Source organism: Pelmatolapia mariae, linkage group LG23, assembly GCF_036321145.2.
Source record: "Pelmatolapia mariae isolate MD_Pm_ZW linkage group LG23, Pm_UMD_F_2, whole genome shotgun sequence".
NCBI classification, from domain to species: Eukaryota; Metazoa; Chordata; class Actinopteri; order Cichliformes; family Cichlidae; genus Pelmatolapia; species Pelmatolapia mariae.
Window position 1 is genome coordinate 5,114,044 of NC_086246.1, and position 14,284 is coordinate 5,128,327.

A 14,284-nucleotide genomic window follows, 5' to 3' on the forward strand; every position below is an offset into this window, starting at 1 on the left:
GTCTCTTTTTAAAACTTGTTTTATTAGTTTTAGTCTTTTAACTTTATGCATCAAGCAAACATTAAATTATATGCAACATTCTCTGACTGGAAGAAATTTGTTTAACATTTAAACCTATTTTCTGCACATTCCAGCACATAAAATAAAATAGTATTTTGTGTTTACACTCAGTCTTTCAAATAGATGCAAGTAAAACAGCAGAAAATAAATAAAATCAAAGACTCAGCGGTCCTGTTGCTCTATTTTCACCTGTTTAGCATGAGTGGGGTAGGTGGAGGTTTGCCCTGGTGCAGGTGTGCTGCAACGGTTAGTGGAAGGATACGGCAGTTTCTCTGTGAGTTTCACATTCCAGCGGCAGCGTACTCGGTGCTTGCTCGGAGGTTTAGAGGTTTTTTCGCTGTAAAAAGAAGTTTTCTTCCCACGCAGTGAGCAGCAGACGCTGATGTTTTTGTCACTTTTTACAGAATCAAAGTGAGGTCAGTACTTCCACGCTTTAAATGCTGCACGCTCATACTCTCTCCCGCACTCGTTATATTATCCATTGTTGATCTGCACACAGCTGTTGTCACGAACGTCGAACTCGCTTACGTCACTATCATGAGACACTCGCAAAAAAATCACGGTTTTAGTAACGCAGTAACGCAGCTTGCTTACGGGAAAGTAACAGTAATCTAATTACCTTTTTTGTAATAGTAATCCCTTACTTTACTCGTTACTTGAAAAAGTAATCGGATTACAGTAATGCGCTACTTGTAACGCGTTACTGCCCATCTCTGCACAGGACATAAACACGGAAGCAAGGTGTATAATTAGGATTATTTATAACAATTATGAATTAATTAGTGCAATTTCTTTAACCATAGAGAATGACTAAATCCTTCAGGACAATGTCACATCAATGCACTGAACTCACTATGTTATCCCTCTAACAGAGCCTCCACATGTTCTCACTGTAATTTCCCCTCATGAATGAATTTATGCTGCACTAATCTGAATGTTCGGGGGGAAATCAAATGCATTTTACTGGCAGTACTCAACCTGACTTACCTTTGTTTGAATGACGGTGTATTCACGACGTGGAGTCTAAAAATAGCCAAATCTTGCACCCATCCTTGGTGGATGTGCGCCTCCAGAGATTTGTAATTGCGAAATTGGTTCGTCGTGTATGCGCTGACTCCACAGGTACAAAAATATATCAGGCTAAGTCAATAGCGGTTGGTCCTCAGGGTTTCTACTCCACTGCCGTTATTTCATACGGGTCCACATTTCCAATGCACGCTATTTTTTGCAAGTACCGTCTCTTTACATCCGGGCACAATCTGTTTCTATACCGTCCTTTTTCTTTTGTATGTTGTATGGTTCATAGCAATCTTCCTTCCAACACAGTGTGTTTGTTTTGATTCGTGACCTGCTAAAATGGTGCTGCGCTCCCACAATGCATTGCGGCGTGACATCAACTCCAAAGCCCTATACTCACTTTTCACCCATGACTGTTCTCCAACCCACACCAGTAACACCATTATAAAATTTGCTGATGACACCACCATCATAGGACTGATCGACAACAACAGTGATTCAGCCTACAGAGAGGAGGTTCAGCATCTGAAGCAATGGTGTGATGACAACAACCTGCATCTGAACACAACCAAGACCAAGGAGATGGTAACAGACTTCAGGAGAACAAAGCGATCTGAGCACTCTACCCTCTACATTGATGGGGAGGCGGTAGAAAAGTAGAAAGCTTTAAGTTCCTCGGAGTCCACATCTCGGCCGACCTTACCTGGTCCACAAACATCTCCCACCAGGTAGGGAAAGCACAATAAAGGCTGTACTTTCTCAGGAAACTGTGTCAGGCCCAATTACCCCAGAGACTGCTAGTAAACTTCTACCGCTCCACCATCGAGAGCCTTCTAACCTACTGCTGCACACTCTGGTTCAACTGCTGCACCGCGGAGGACAAGAGGAAACTGCAGCGGGTGGTGAGGACAGCAGAGCGAGCAACTGGCCCCTCACTAACCCCCCTCAGAGACATGTATAGTGGCAGACTTCAGCAGGAAGCCAGCATCATCATCAAGGACCCCTCACTCCCTGGACACTCCCCCCCCCCCCCCCCCCCCCCCCCGGTCTCTTCTCGTGTGTTATGAATAAATCGTATTTTTTTTGGTACATGTACTGGCAAGCCAAGCGATGAATTCAATGTTGCAGGGAAAATATGTATAATGCTTACCGTTTATTAAAGAAAAGTATCCTGAAAGGAATTCAAATTGCTGGATCGGCGGACAAGGGCAGTTTCTCACAAGTGAAGTAGATGTTTTTAAGGTGGGTATTTTTCAAAGTTGCAAAAGTATGACGTCACAAGAAGGTGATTGGTTACTTGCAATGTTGAACCTGGAACAACATTTATTATGATGATGTGGGAACAACACCAACATGAGGATATCAGATTGTCCATCTGGGATATATGTAGCACATCTGTATATTTGTTCATAGTACACCTGTATATCTGCCCGTCTGTACAGCAATACAGAACATCTGTATGCTATACATTTGTCTGTAGTTCAGCTGTATGTTTGGTCTCTCTGTACATAATCTGTTCATAACTATTCCACAGTTCATACAGCCCTTGTATGTATATATGTAGAACATCTGTATACTTGCTCTACTATGCTCTCTACTTAACTTGTATATAATCTGCTCTTATTGCACTTACTGCTCTTGCACTTCTGATTAGATGCAAACTATATTTCGTTACCCTGCATTTAAATAAGTAAAGTAAGTCATAAGTAAAGATGGCACTGACGCGAGGGAGAAAGAAAAAGTGATGTTAAAGTTTCTTGTCAAAGGCAGCAGCTACAGTGAGCCAGTGCAGGTGATTTTAAACTATGAGAAATCTGAGAGACTCAACACTGACCAATGTAGGCTCCAGAATCTAGATTCAGGCATGTGCAGCTGTGAAGAGGCCATTAAAGAGAGCATGGAGACAGAAAGCATCAACATGACTGATAGCCATGAGGACAAGGACGAGAATGTGGGAGGGAATAAACAAAAGGCAGATTTTCAGAGGCTGTTTGGAAGCAGCAGAGGTGTTTTTGGCAAGTTTATTCAGGGTTGTTCTGATTATGAAGCAGCAGGCTGACAGCCTGGAGCCTCCCAGCTTGGATTCAGAAGTGGGGAAGAGGAGCAGCTAAGTCAGGATGAGGTCATGGAGGATGCCAAGTCCACTGAATCTACACGCTTCCTGTTTCCACCTCATCCTTCTTTACTATACTCCCTGCTCTCTCTACCACAACTGCCTTTAAACTTGCCTGGGTCAGGTCTGAGTCCAGCTTTGCAACTCCAGCCAGGTCACATGACACAGGGGTGTGCTCTGATGTCAGCAGGCAGGTCAGTGGAGCCCTCTGGTGATGGATATATGCCAGTGAAGCATGAGGAGGCCTGAGAACAGACAGCAGGCTTAACTAGCAGGACAAAGTAGCATGTAGTACTTGAAGGAGTCATCACAGCCAATCAGCTCTCAGGAAAATGGAGCATCACATAAATATTTCTCTTCTTTGATTTTCATCAGTGTATTTTTCTGTCAATACTTCTGCCTGATTAGAAGCTCATAGGCAGTTCCTGTCACTCTACAATAAAATAATGAAGAGGCTGCCCTCTCTGCCCTCCCACTAGCTGACCTAACTGACACAAATAAACTGTGCTAAGATACCCTACATGCACTAAGGTTCTTGGCCACATACATATAGATTTGCTTGGCTGTAGAAATCCATGCCATGAAGCTCCCAGCGCACATTTTTGATGCTTCTGTTTGTGGCAGAGGAGGTTTGGAACTCTGCAGAGCCTTGGTGACTTTTACTGACTATGCACCCCTACCCATTTATTATGAACTAACAGCACAACTGTTTTTGCTTTTTTCTATAATACACATGTATGATTTAAAGTTATGTGGCAGCTATTTACTGACCTGACAAAGTTATTTGAAATGATGTCATGTCATGAATAACACAAGTTATTTTCCATGAAAACTAAAAGTGGGAAGATTCTCAAAAAATGAATGAGACGTGTAATTTGACATATTTTGTTGTTTTGTGTGTGTGTTTGTCTGTGTGAAGTTTTGATGTGTATCTGAAAAACACAATTTTGAAAACACTGGAAAGACCTCAAGACATTTTTTCTTTTGCTTTCTATGCAAACAAAAATTCCCACCAAGGCTTTTCAGTGTGAAATTTAGTGTGTAGAGAACATACCTGTGCCAGGTTGTCTCCATCTAGTGGTGAACATGGCCTTACCACTACACCAGGTGAGTTTCTCTGTGCACAGTGACACAAAACTCATTTAACAACACACACTTAAAAAAAAAATGATGTAGGCAGATCAAGGCAATGTTACAGATTCAGTAAGCCAAACAAACTCCCTCCAAAGTTTGCCCAGCATCAGTTACCAACACTTCACTTAACATCAGATTGAGACTCACTTGTGTTTAACCCTGGAATATGTGAACAGATTACTTATTGAGTCCTTTCTCAGTCCGTGGGTTGTGAAACCACAACATCCTCCATATGCAGTAAGAGAAAGCATTTGTGGCAATAGCCAAAATGTCTCCATACAGCCTTTGTGAATAAGAAAATAGCTGGCCAGCAAATTTAAAAACATGTATAGAGCTAAATATGAAATGTGTCTGTGAATCCTTCAGTCCAAATACTCGAGGTCAAGAAGAATATGTAGCTGATCCCTTCTCCCACCCCCCAGGTTCCATCAACCCCCCTCCAGTTGCTGCCAGGTGGTCCTGTACATCTTCAACCTGAGCCTGAGCCTGGAGAGGGTTCCTGAACTGTGGACGACTTCCTGTGTGGTTCCAGTGCCACAAATCGCACACCCCAAGGAGCCCAACCATTTCAGACCTGTGGCCTTGACTTCTCATCTGATGAAGACCATGGAAAGGCTCATCCTGCACCACCTTCGCCCACTGGTGGGCTCAGCGATGGACCCCCTGCAGTTCGCCTACCGTTCTGGAATCGGGGTGGATGACGCTGTCATCTACCTGTTACACCGATCCTTCTCTCACCTAGAGCAGGCAGGGAGCACCGTGAGGATCTTTTTTTGTTTTTTACTTCTCCAGCACTTTCAATACCACACAAGATGCAAGATGGCGGCGCGCACGGGTGCAGCGGCTCTTAGCTCTCCAGTTTGGTGCTCGTTTTTACTTTTACTGTGTATATTTTTGAATGTGTGCAACGCCGCCATCTCTTACAGTCGCCAGAACCTAATTGACCTAGGTTTCAAATATAGTTTGTCTGTTTCTGGCGACTATCAGCGAACACACAACATCCTGGAGGAGATAGCGAGACCGCCAGGGTCACCGTGGATGGTCTGCCCGCCCAGCAAGCGTAGGAGGCGACGGAGGGAGAGAAAGCAGAAGAGGGGATGCCGGTCGGGCTCAGATGCTAGGCTACGCGAACAACCACACCGGCAAGCACTTCGAGCCTTTTCCTATCGAACGCCAGATCCATCACCCACAAATTGGACGAATTGGAGCTACAGATAGCCACCACGAGCTTTGCATGTAACTGCAGCATTATTCTTATCACGGAGTCGTGGCTTCACCCGCTGATTCCCGACGCTGCAGTCGAGTTAGCAGGCCGCACGCTACACCGGCATGACAGAAACAGCAACTCAGGTAAAAGCAGAGGAGGGGGGCTATGTGTGTACGTGCATAACGAGTGGTGTTGTAACAGCAGGATCATTCACACACACTGTTCTCCTGATTTGGAGGTTCTGGCAGTCTCGTGCAGACCTTTTTATATCCCGAGGGAGTTTACAGTAGTTATTGTGATAGCTGTTTATATACCGCCGGATGCTAACGTTGCCACGGCTCTCAGCCTCTTGCTCAACACCATAAACAAACAACAGCTTGCCCACCCCGATGGGGTTTTTATTGTCGCCGGCGACTTTAACAAAGCGTGCCTAAAGACTGTGCTTCCTAAATTTGTCCAGTTTGTGGACTTTGCTATGAGAGGTGAACACACTTTGGACCGTGTCTATTCAAACATCAGGCATGCTTTCAGAGCGACACCCCTCCCCCACCTGGCTGGATCTGACCACCTCTGCATGTCCCTCACCGCCACCTACACCCCCCTGCTGAGGAAAACAAAGCTCCAGACAAAGACAATAAAAACCTGGCCTGAAGGAGCCCTCTCTCAACTGCAGGACTGCTTCTCAACAACTGTATGGGATTTATTCTCCAGCCACAACCTCCAGGAGAACACGGACACTGTACTCTCGTACATCAGGAACTGTGTTGACAATGTCACCGTCAACAAAAGGGTCAGGGTGTTTCCAAATCAAAAACCCTGGATGAATAGCGAAGTGCAATCCCTCCTAAAAAGCCGCAACACTGCCTTCAAGTCAGGGGACAGGGCTGCGTATAGGGCGGCCAGGGCAGACCTGAGTAGAGGCATCAGGAAAGCTAAGGCTGCCTATAGGAGGAGGATTGAAGATCACTTTGCTGACAACGACCCCAGAAAAATGTGGCAGGGGATCAATCACATTACCAACTACAGAAGCAATAACCAGGCGACATCTAGGACTGATGCCTCGCTGGCTGAGGATCTAAACCGTTTCTTCGCCCGCTTTGAGACGACCAGGCCCTCAGCTGTCACACCACTTCCACCCGCCTCCAGCACCGGCACACTAACACTTAGGGAGCATCAGGGGCGGATCTAGAAGGGTGGCATGGGGTGGCAAGTGCCACCCTAAAATGATCCCTTGCCTCCCCAAGTGCCACCCCAGTTTTGCATATGACAGTGTAGTTTATTAAAATAAGATAGCATTAACAGTTTGAGCGTAGTTACAGTCAACAGTAAATATAAATGCTAAAACTGAATATATTGCATAGTGTTCCCCCCCTCCACCATTAACAAATGGTTCAGCCCATAGCGGGACCGTAGGACGTTTTGTCAGAACACCGGCTTTTTTCTTGTTTTCAGTAGCAAGCGATGCTTATTATTGTGCCAGAGCACATTTTGAACAACACCATGGATTTTACACAGGTGTTTGGATGTTACACTCTGGAAATGGAAGGAAGGTGAGTGTTATTAACCCTCTGTGGTCCACGAGCACGCTGCACCTCCAAATCACATGACTATTTTTAGCTGACAACAACAAGCTGCAGCCACGCTGAGTCTCTATTTCAGCTCACATTGAAAGTTCGGACTTCAAAGTTTTTAAATTTTAATTACAGGCCAGTAAATCCAGAGTTATGATAATATATATATTTTTCTAAATACTGTCGTCACGTTTTTGTGTGTGTGTGTTTTAAGCGTTTTCTAAGGACAGCGCGAAAACAGTAAAGAAAGGGAAAAAAGCCACCTCTTTCCTATTGGTGGAAAAATGTACCATGTCGACCAATTAAAAAAAAGTCAACATGTTGGATTTGGTTTAGGAAAAGGGGAAAGTTTTGGGAGTGACGGTAACGACAGCGAGACAGAGCGAGTGAGAGAGGGAGAGAGAGAGAGAGAGTTTTTAGATGTGGGAGATTTGTGACGTTTAGTGTGGAGTGTATACTTAGTGTGTTGTGTTGTCTTGTGTAGCTGTTCTGTTGTGTAGTCGTTGTTTTGTGTGTCAGTGAGGGCACTAATGAATGTCACAAAGGCACATTTGCAATGTAAACACTGTGACTAAGTAGAAAACCAGCGGAGTGATACACCTCCTGCTGTCAGGCCTGCAGGCTTATCCCTGCGCTGTTCTCTGTCTTTTGGTGGACAAACTTTTTTTTTTTTTACTGGCACACATCATTTGTGGGGCATCTTATTGCGACACCTGATTGTTCTCTCATTTTAGTTTTAGTAATATTTTTAAATGGTTGTAGAAAATGAAAAAAAAAACGGCAGGTGTATTGGCTGCATTTTTAGATAAATAATTGTATATGTTTACAAAATGTACAATTTATATTTGCATTTCAAGTTATAAAAATTTACTCAACAAGTTCTTTGTCTGATTTCAGATCAGTAATACTAATGCAGTATGTCAGTGAAAAAAACAACTAAATTCAGTTGAGCTGAAAAGATACCAAACAAGGCAAGGGGGAAAATAAATGAAACAATCTGAGCGTGAAATACAAACGTAAACTCAAAAGGAGTCAAAAATGGCCGGTTGTATTTCAGACCTCAGTGGGTTAATCCAACAAATCATGAAAAATTAGGTTTAAATTTTTGTTCATGACAGTGCAGATTTCTGACATTTTGTGTAATTTAAGCTGTAACAATGTGATTGTTTTCTAACAAAAAACAGTGTGAAACTTAAATTAGACTTGTGTTTGTAAATGAACCGCCCCATGTTGTGTAGCTTTCTGGATTTTATACTTATTGGGCTACATATTTATTTATTATACAGGCTATACAGTACATAACATCAAAACTCACATGTTTTATGTAACTAAATTGTGTAATTATGTGGGCTACAGACAATAATTAAGTTATAGACTATATTTATATGAAAAACGTGTATACTTACTGCATTTGAATCATTTTAACCATATGTAACCACCTGCGTATGTGTTTGGGGGAAAAAAAGGCTTTGATTTTGCCACCCCATTTGATTTCTTTGCCACCCTCATTCCACCCTAAGAAAATTAATCTAGATCCGCCCCTGGGGAACATCAAGTGAGGTGTGTTCTAAGGTCAGTGAATCCCAGGACGGCGGCTGGTCCTGATGGAATACATGGAAAGGTTCTCAGAGCATGTGCTGACAAACTGACCGGAGTCTTCACTAAAATCTTCAACCTTTCCTTGTCATTAAATACCGTCCCGCCCTGCCTCAAAACCTCCACCATCATCCCCATCGCCAAGAAGACAGCTGTGGTCAGCCCAAATGACTACAGGCCTGTTGCACTTACGCCTGTAGTGATGAAATGCTTTGAGAGACTGGTCTGTCAGCACATCAGGGCCGGTCTGCCACCCACACTGGACCCCCACCAATTTGCCTACAGGACAAATCGATCCACCGAGGACGCTATCACCATAGCGCTCCACACTGCGCTGAGTCACCTGGAGCACAGAGGACGCTATGTGAGAATGCTCTTCCTGGACTTCAGCTCAGCATTCAATCACATCATCCCGGAGATCCTGGTCCAGAAACTGTCTCACCTGGGACTCTCCACCCCCATCTGCCTCTGGATCAAGGACTTCCTGACAAATAGACCACAGTCTGTTAGACTCGGCCCCCACCTGTCCAGCACCATCACACTCAGCACCGGGTCTCCACAAGGATGTGTTCTGAGTCCCCTCTTGTTTACGCTCTACACATCCGACTGCTCCCCTACCCATCTCTCAAACACCATCATAAAGTTAGTGGATGACACCACCGTGGTTGGACTCATCTCAAGGGGGGATGAGTCGGACTACAGAGATGAGGTCAACAGACTGACTGAGTGGTGTTCAGTTAACAACCTCCAACTGAACACCACGAAAACTAAAGAACTTATCTTGGACTTCAGGAAGGGCAGAGCAGACCCGGCCCCACTTTACATTCACCGGAACTGTGTGGAGAGGGTATACTCCATGAGGTTTCTGGGCGTGCAGATCTCTGATGATCTCTCCTGGACTGCAAATACCACGGCGGTGGTAAAAAAAGGCCCAGCAGCGTCTCCACTTTCTGAGAGTGCTCAGGAAGAACAACCTGGAGGAGAGGCTGCTGGTGACATTCTACAGAGCCACCATAGAGAGCACCCTAACATACGGTATAACAACATGGTATGCAGGGTGCTCAGCTGCAGACAGGAAAGTACTGCAGAGGGTCATCAACACAGCCCAGAAGATCACTGGCTGCTCTCTGCCCAGCCTGGAGGTCATTGCAAACTCTCGGTACCTCAGCAGAGCTGGCAATATCATCAAGGACTATTCTCACCCCAGCAATCAACTGTTTGAACTATTACCGTCAGGCCGACGGTACAGGTCACATAAAACCAGGACAAACAGATTCAGGGATAGCTTCTTTCCCAGAGCTATCACCGTAGTAAATAAGCACAAAAACAATTGAACCTGCTTAGCTATACCATACTGTCACTGCCATTATATTATGCTGCTGTTCATACTGTCATTATATTAATGCTGCTATCCTGTAAATATCATACTTACTATTGTTTGAGTACTTACGATTGTTTTATTGCACATTTTATATTTTATATTTATATTTATTATTGTATTTTGCACCATGGGAGTGGCACTCGAATTTCGTTGTACCCTGTACAATGACAATAAAGGCTATTCTATACCATCCAACTTGCACTACTGAGAGGGAAGCTGGAGGGAGCCGGAGCAGGACTGTCGACTACCTTACCAACAGACCACAGTATGTGAGGCTCCATGACTGTGTGTCCGAGGTGGTAATCTGCAGCACCACAGGGCACGGTTCTCTCACCTTTCCTGTTCAGCCTTTACACTTCAGACTTCTGTTATAATTCAGATGATTGCCATCTACAGAAGTTCTCAGATGATACAGCCATCATTGGATGCGTATCAGACGGGAATGATCAGGAATGCAGGGGGGTCATCAGTGACTTTATTGCCTGGTGTGAGACCAACGCACTCCAAATCAACGCCGGCAAGACAAAGGAGATGATCATAGACTTCAGGAGGAAGTCATCCCCTACAACACCCTTTTCTATGCAGTGGCCTGCTGGGGGAGTGGATCAGAATCAGAATCAGAATCGTGTTTATTGGCCATGTATATGTGCAGACAAATACAAGGAATTTGGTTCCGGTAGATGGTGGCTCTCAAGCACAGCAATGTAAATCACACACACACACACACACACACACACACACACACACACACGTGTCTATATATACATGTCTATATATACATTACACATGCACACACATACATACACAAAGCTGTATAAACCAACTATAAATAACTAATCTAAACTTATATACATAAAATACAGAAATGAAATGAGGTGCAATGAATACTACAGAATGTACACAAGGTGCAGTTGCAGTCTGGCAGTGGGAGCAGTGTGACAGGTCAACTATTTAGGAGGGAGATGGCGAGGGGAAAGAAACTGTTCCTGTGTCGGGTGGTCCTGGTCTGCAGGCTTCTGTACCGTCTGCCAGAGGGCAGCAGATCAACACGGACAGGGACAGGAGCAGGATTGACAAACTGGTGCAGAGGTCTAGCTCCATGCTGGGATGTCCTCTGGAGTCTGTGGAGGTGGTTGGCGAGAGGAGGATGTTAGTAAAGCTGACATCCATCATGAACAACCCACATCACCCACTTCATAAGTATGTGAGTGGGCTGAGCAGCTCCTTTAGTCAGAGACTGAAACACTGTCGCTGCAGGAAGGAGCGCTTTCGCAGATCATTCATCCCAACAGCAGTTAGACTCTATAACTCCTCAATCACGATGTCATGACTCACTGGACACTGTGAACATCCACGGTCACCACTTCATGCATAATGGACCTTCCATGTGTATGGACATGTGCAGGTATATATGTATGTATATGTATACATATGTATATTTAGTGTGTACATGTGTGTGTGTGTACATGACTATACATAGGAATAGTAGTGGGACAATAGTTATGTTAAGCTATATAGTCTATGTCTTGCATATTTCCAACCATATCCATAATCACATACTGTGTATGCTACCATTGTACATAATGTATTATCTTACTTTTTTTCATTGGTTGTACTTATTTGTATTTTTGTATTTCCTTCTGATATCTGTACCTGAGCTGAGGTAACGCAAATATTTCCCCGTCATAGGATCAATAAAGTCTTATCTTATCTTATCTTATCAATGGCACCAGCAGGACAGCAGGGCCTCTTCCTCAACAGAACAGTCTCCTCCACCACTCGCGGCAGAATGAAAGATGAGTATTTAAAGGGTACTGTGTGTACAGATATCACTGCTGGCTCATATAAGCTAGCTATGAGACCCACCAGAGATTACTCCCCAGTTGACTGTCGTGAAATAGTCGTAAATCAGCGGCATTGTATAACTTAAAATTATTGCAGGTCATGTTATAACAAAACACCCAACAGATGTACTGAATATTAAACAGTATCAAACGACTAAATTAACACAGGGTTACAATTACATTCTACCATCGTCACATCGAGAGTTTATTCATTAAGAAGAAGCAAACTGGGGTTTATTTAAAACATTAAGTGAAGGGAAAGTGAAGATGTATAAGGTTCATCATGACTAAAGTACAGCAAGAACTACAAAAGGTGGAGGATTGGGCTCTGGGATGGGGATTTAGGTTCTCTGTTACAAAAATAAAATGAATTATTTTCACATGTAAGAGAGTAGATTACCAGTTTAATCTCAAATTATATGGGAATGAAGTAGAAAAGGTTGATTGCTTTAAATATTTATCTGGTTTGATAAAAGGCTTACATGGAAAACACATATTGGGGAAATAACTGAGAAATGTAAAAAGATTTAGAATATTTTAAGATGTTTAAAAGGAAGCGAGTGGGATACAGATAGGACAGCATTAAAAGCTTTACATATAGGTCTCATTAGATCAGTTCTGCTTTATGGTTCAGCGGCTAAAACATTGTTAAATAACTTAGATAAAATTCATTATCAAGCACTGAGGTTGTGTTGTGGAGCCATTAAAACTACACCAGTGTCCACACTGTGAGTTGGAATGGGTGAAAAACTGTTAGAAATCAGGACACATCAAATGTCTTTAACTTAAAGTGCAAAGTTAAAGGGACACACTGAAAATCATAAAACTCAGAAAATAATTAAACCTTGTTTAAGAAGAAGAAAAAGAAAGTGAACGAATAAGAAGTTTTGGTTGGATTATAGGGGACAAATAAATGAGATAGGAATTAGTAACAAACATATTAATCCAGCAGAAACATTTTCAATTTTACTGCCATGGATATATGACAACTCCTGATTTCATTCATTACACAAGGAAAGAGCCAGATATATGATTATATAAGGGAAAAGTATTCAGAACATGTGGAGATAAATACTGATGCATCATAATTGTTAGATAATAAAGCGGCTGTCGTGTTTGTTATTCCAGAAAGAAGCTTTGTGATGAATAAAAGAATTACTGATGATTTAACAGTTTATACTGGGCAACTGTAGCAGTTTTAATCACTTCAAACTGGGTGGAGGAGGCACCAGTAGGAAGTATTTGATTTGCTCAGACTCCAGTAGCGCACTATCGAGCATATGTGATATGTGTTTGGATTCTAGACACGATATTGTTTTTTGATATAATTCATTTAATCTATAGAGTCAAACATGCGGGAATAGAAATAAATTTTACGTATCGGTTTAGATGAAAATGAACAGGCTGATAAGTTTGCAAAAAGTGCAACAAGAAAAAGAAAAAGAAATAATTTCAAGAGTAAGATTTGGTCACATAGGTTTAAATAACACTAAAAAAGATGAATAAGAATGAGACAAGGAATTGTGAACTTTGTGGACAAGAGGAAACATTTGAACATGTGATGTTGGAATATGGTAAACAGATGGGAAAGGCAAATGCTCAAATCTGAATTGCAGAAGAATAGAGTTCAATTAAGGGTAAAAGAAATATTTCAAAGGGACACAGGTGGTGTAGTTTATAGGGCAATATTTGATTTTTTGTTTGTTTTTAATATTTTTATTAGGATTTTTTTCATAGTAACAGACAAAGACAAAAGAAAAAGTACACAAGGACCAGAACTTACCTCAGACAGTACAAAATTTGAGGCATATACAAGGCAGTTGAGGTAAACCACAACCCCTCCAGGAATCAAAACAAATCACAGTAAGACCAACAGTCAGGCAAATTAATTCAGTTTGGGAAAGCCCCGCAACAAGGAGGATGGCAGTACAGGTCCAACGTAGATATGGGTCCCAGGTCTGTGGAAAGAGTCCAAGGTGGAGTTGAGCATACAAGTTATATATTCATTGGGAATACAGTCCATAACAATGTTGTGCCAGGATTTCTTAGTTGGGATTGCTAGCCTGCCCCAGAGGAGCAGGATATTCTTTCTGGCCGCAAAAGATAACAACTGGAACAGCCTCTTGTGTTTGCCTTTGAAAACCAGAATGTCCATTACTCCCAGTATAAGAACTAGAGGGTCCAGAGGAACAGCGGGAATGAAAATAACTGAAAGCACCTTTGCAACATCAGACCAAAACTTTAGAATTTTCACACATGACCAAAAACAATGGATAAAGTCCCCCCCGCAATACACTTCCAACATAAAGGGGAGGAGTTTACATCTGCTTTACTTTTTAAAGAGGGTGTGATGTATGCACA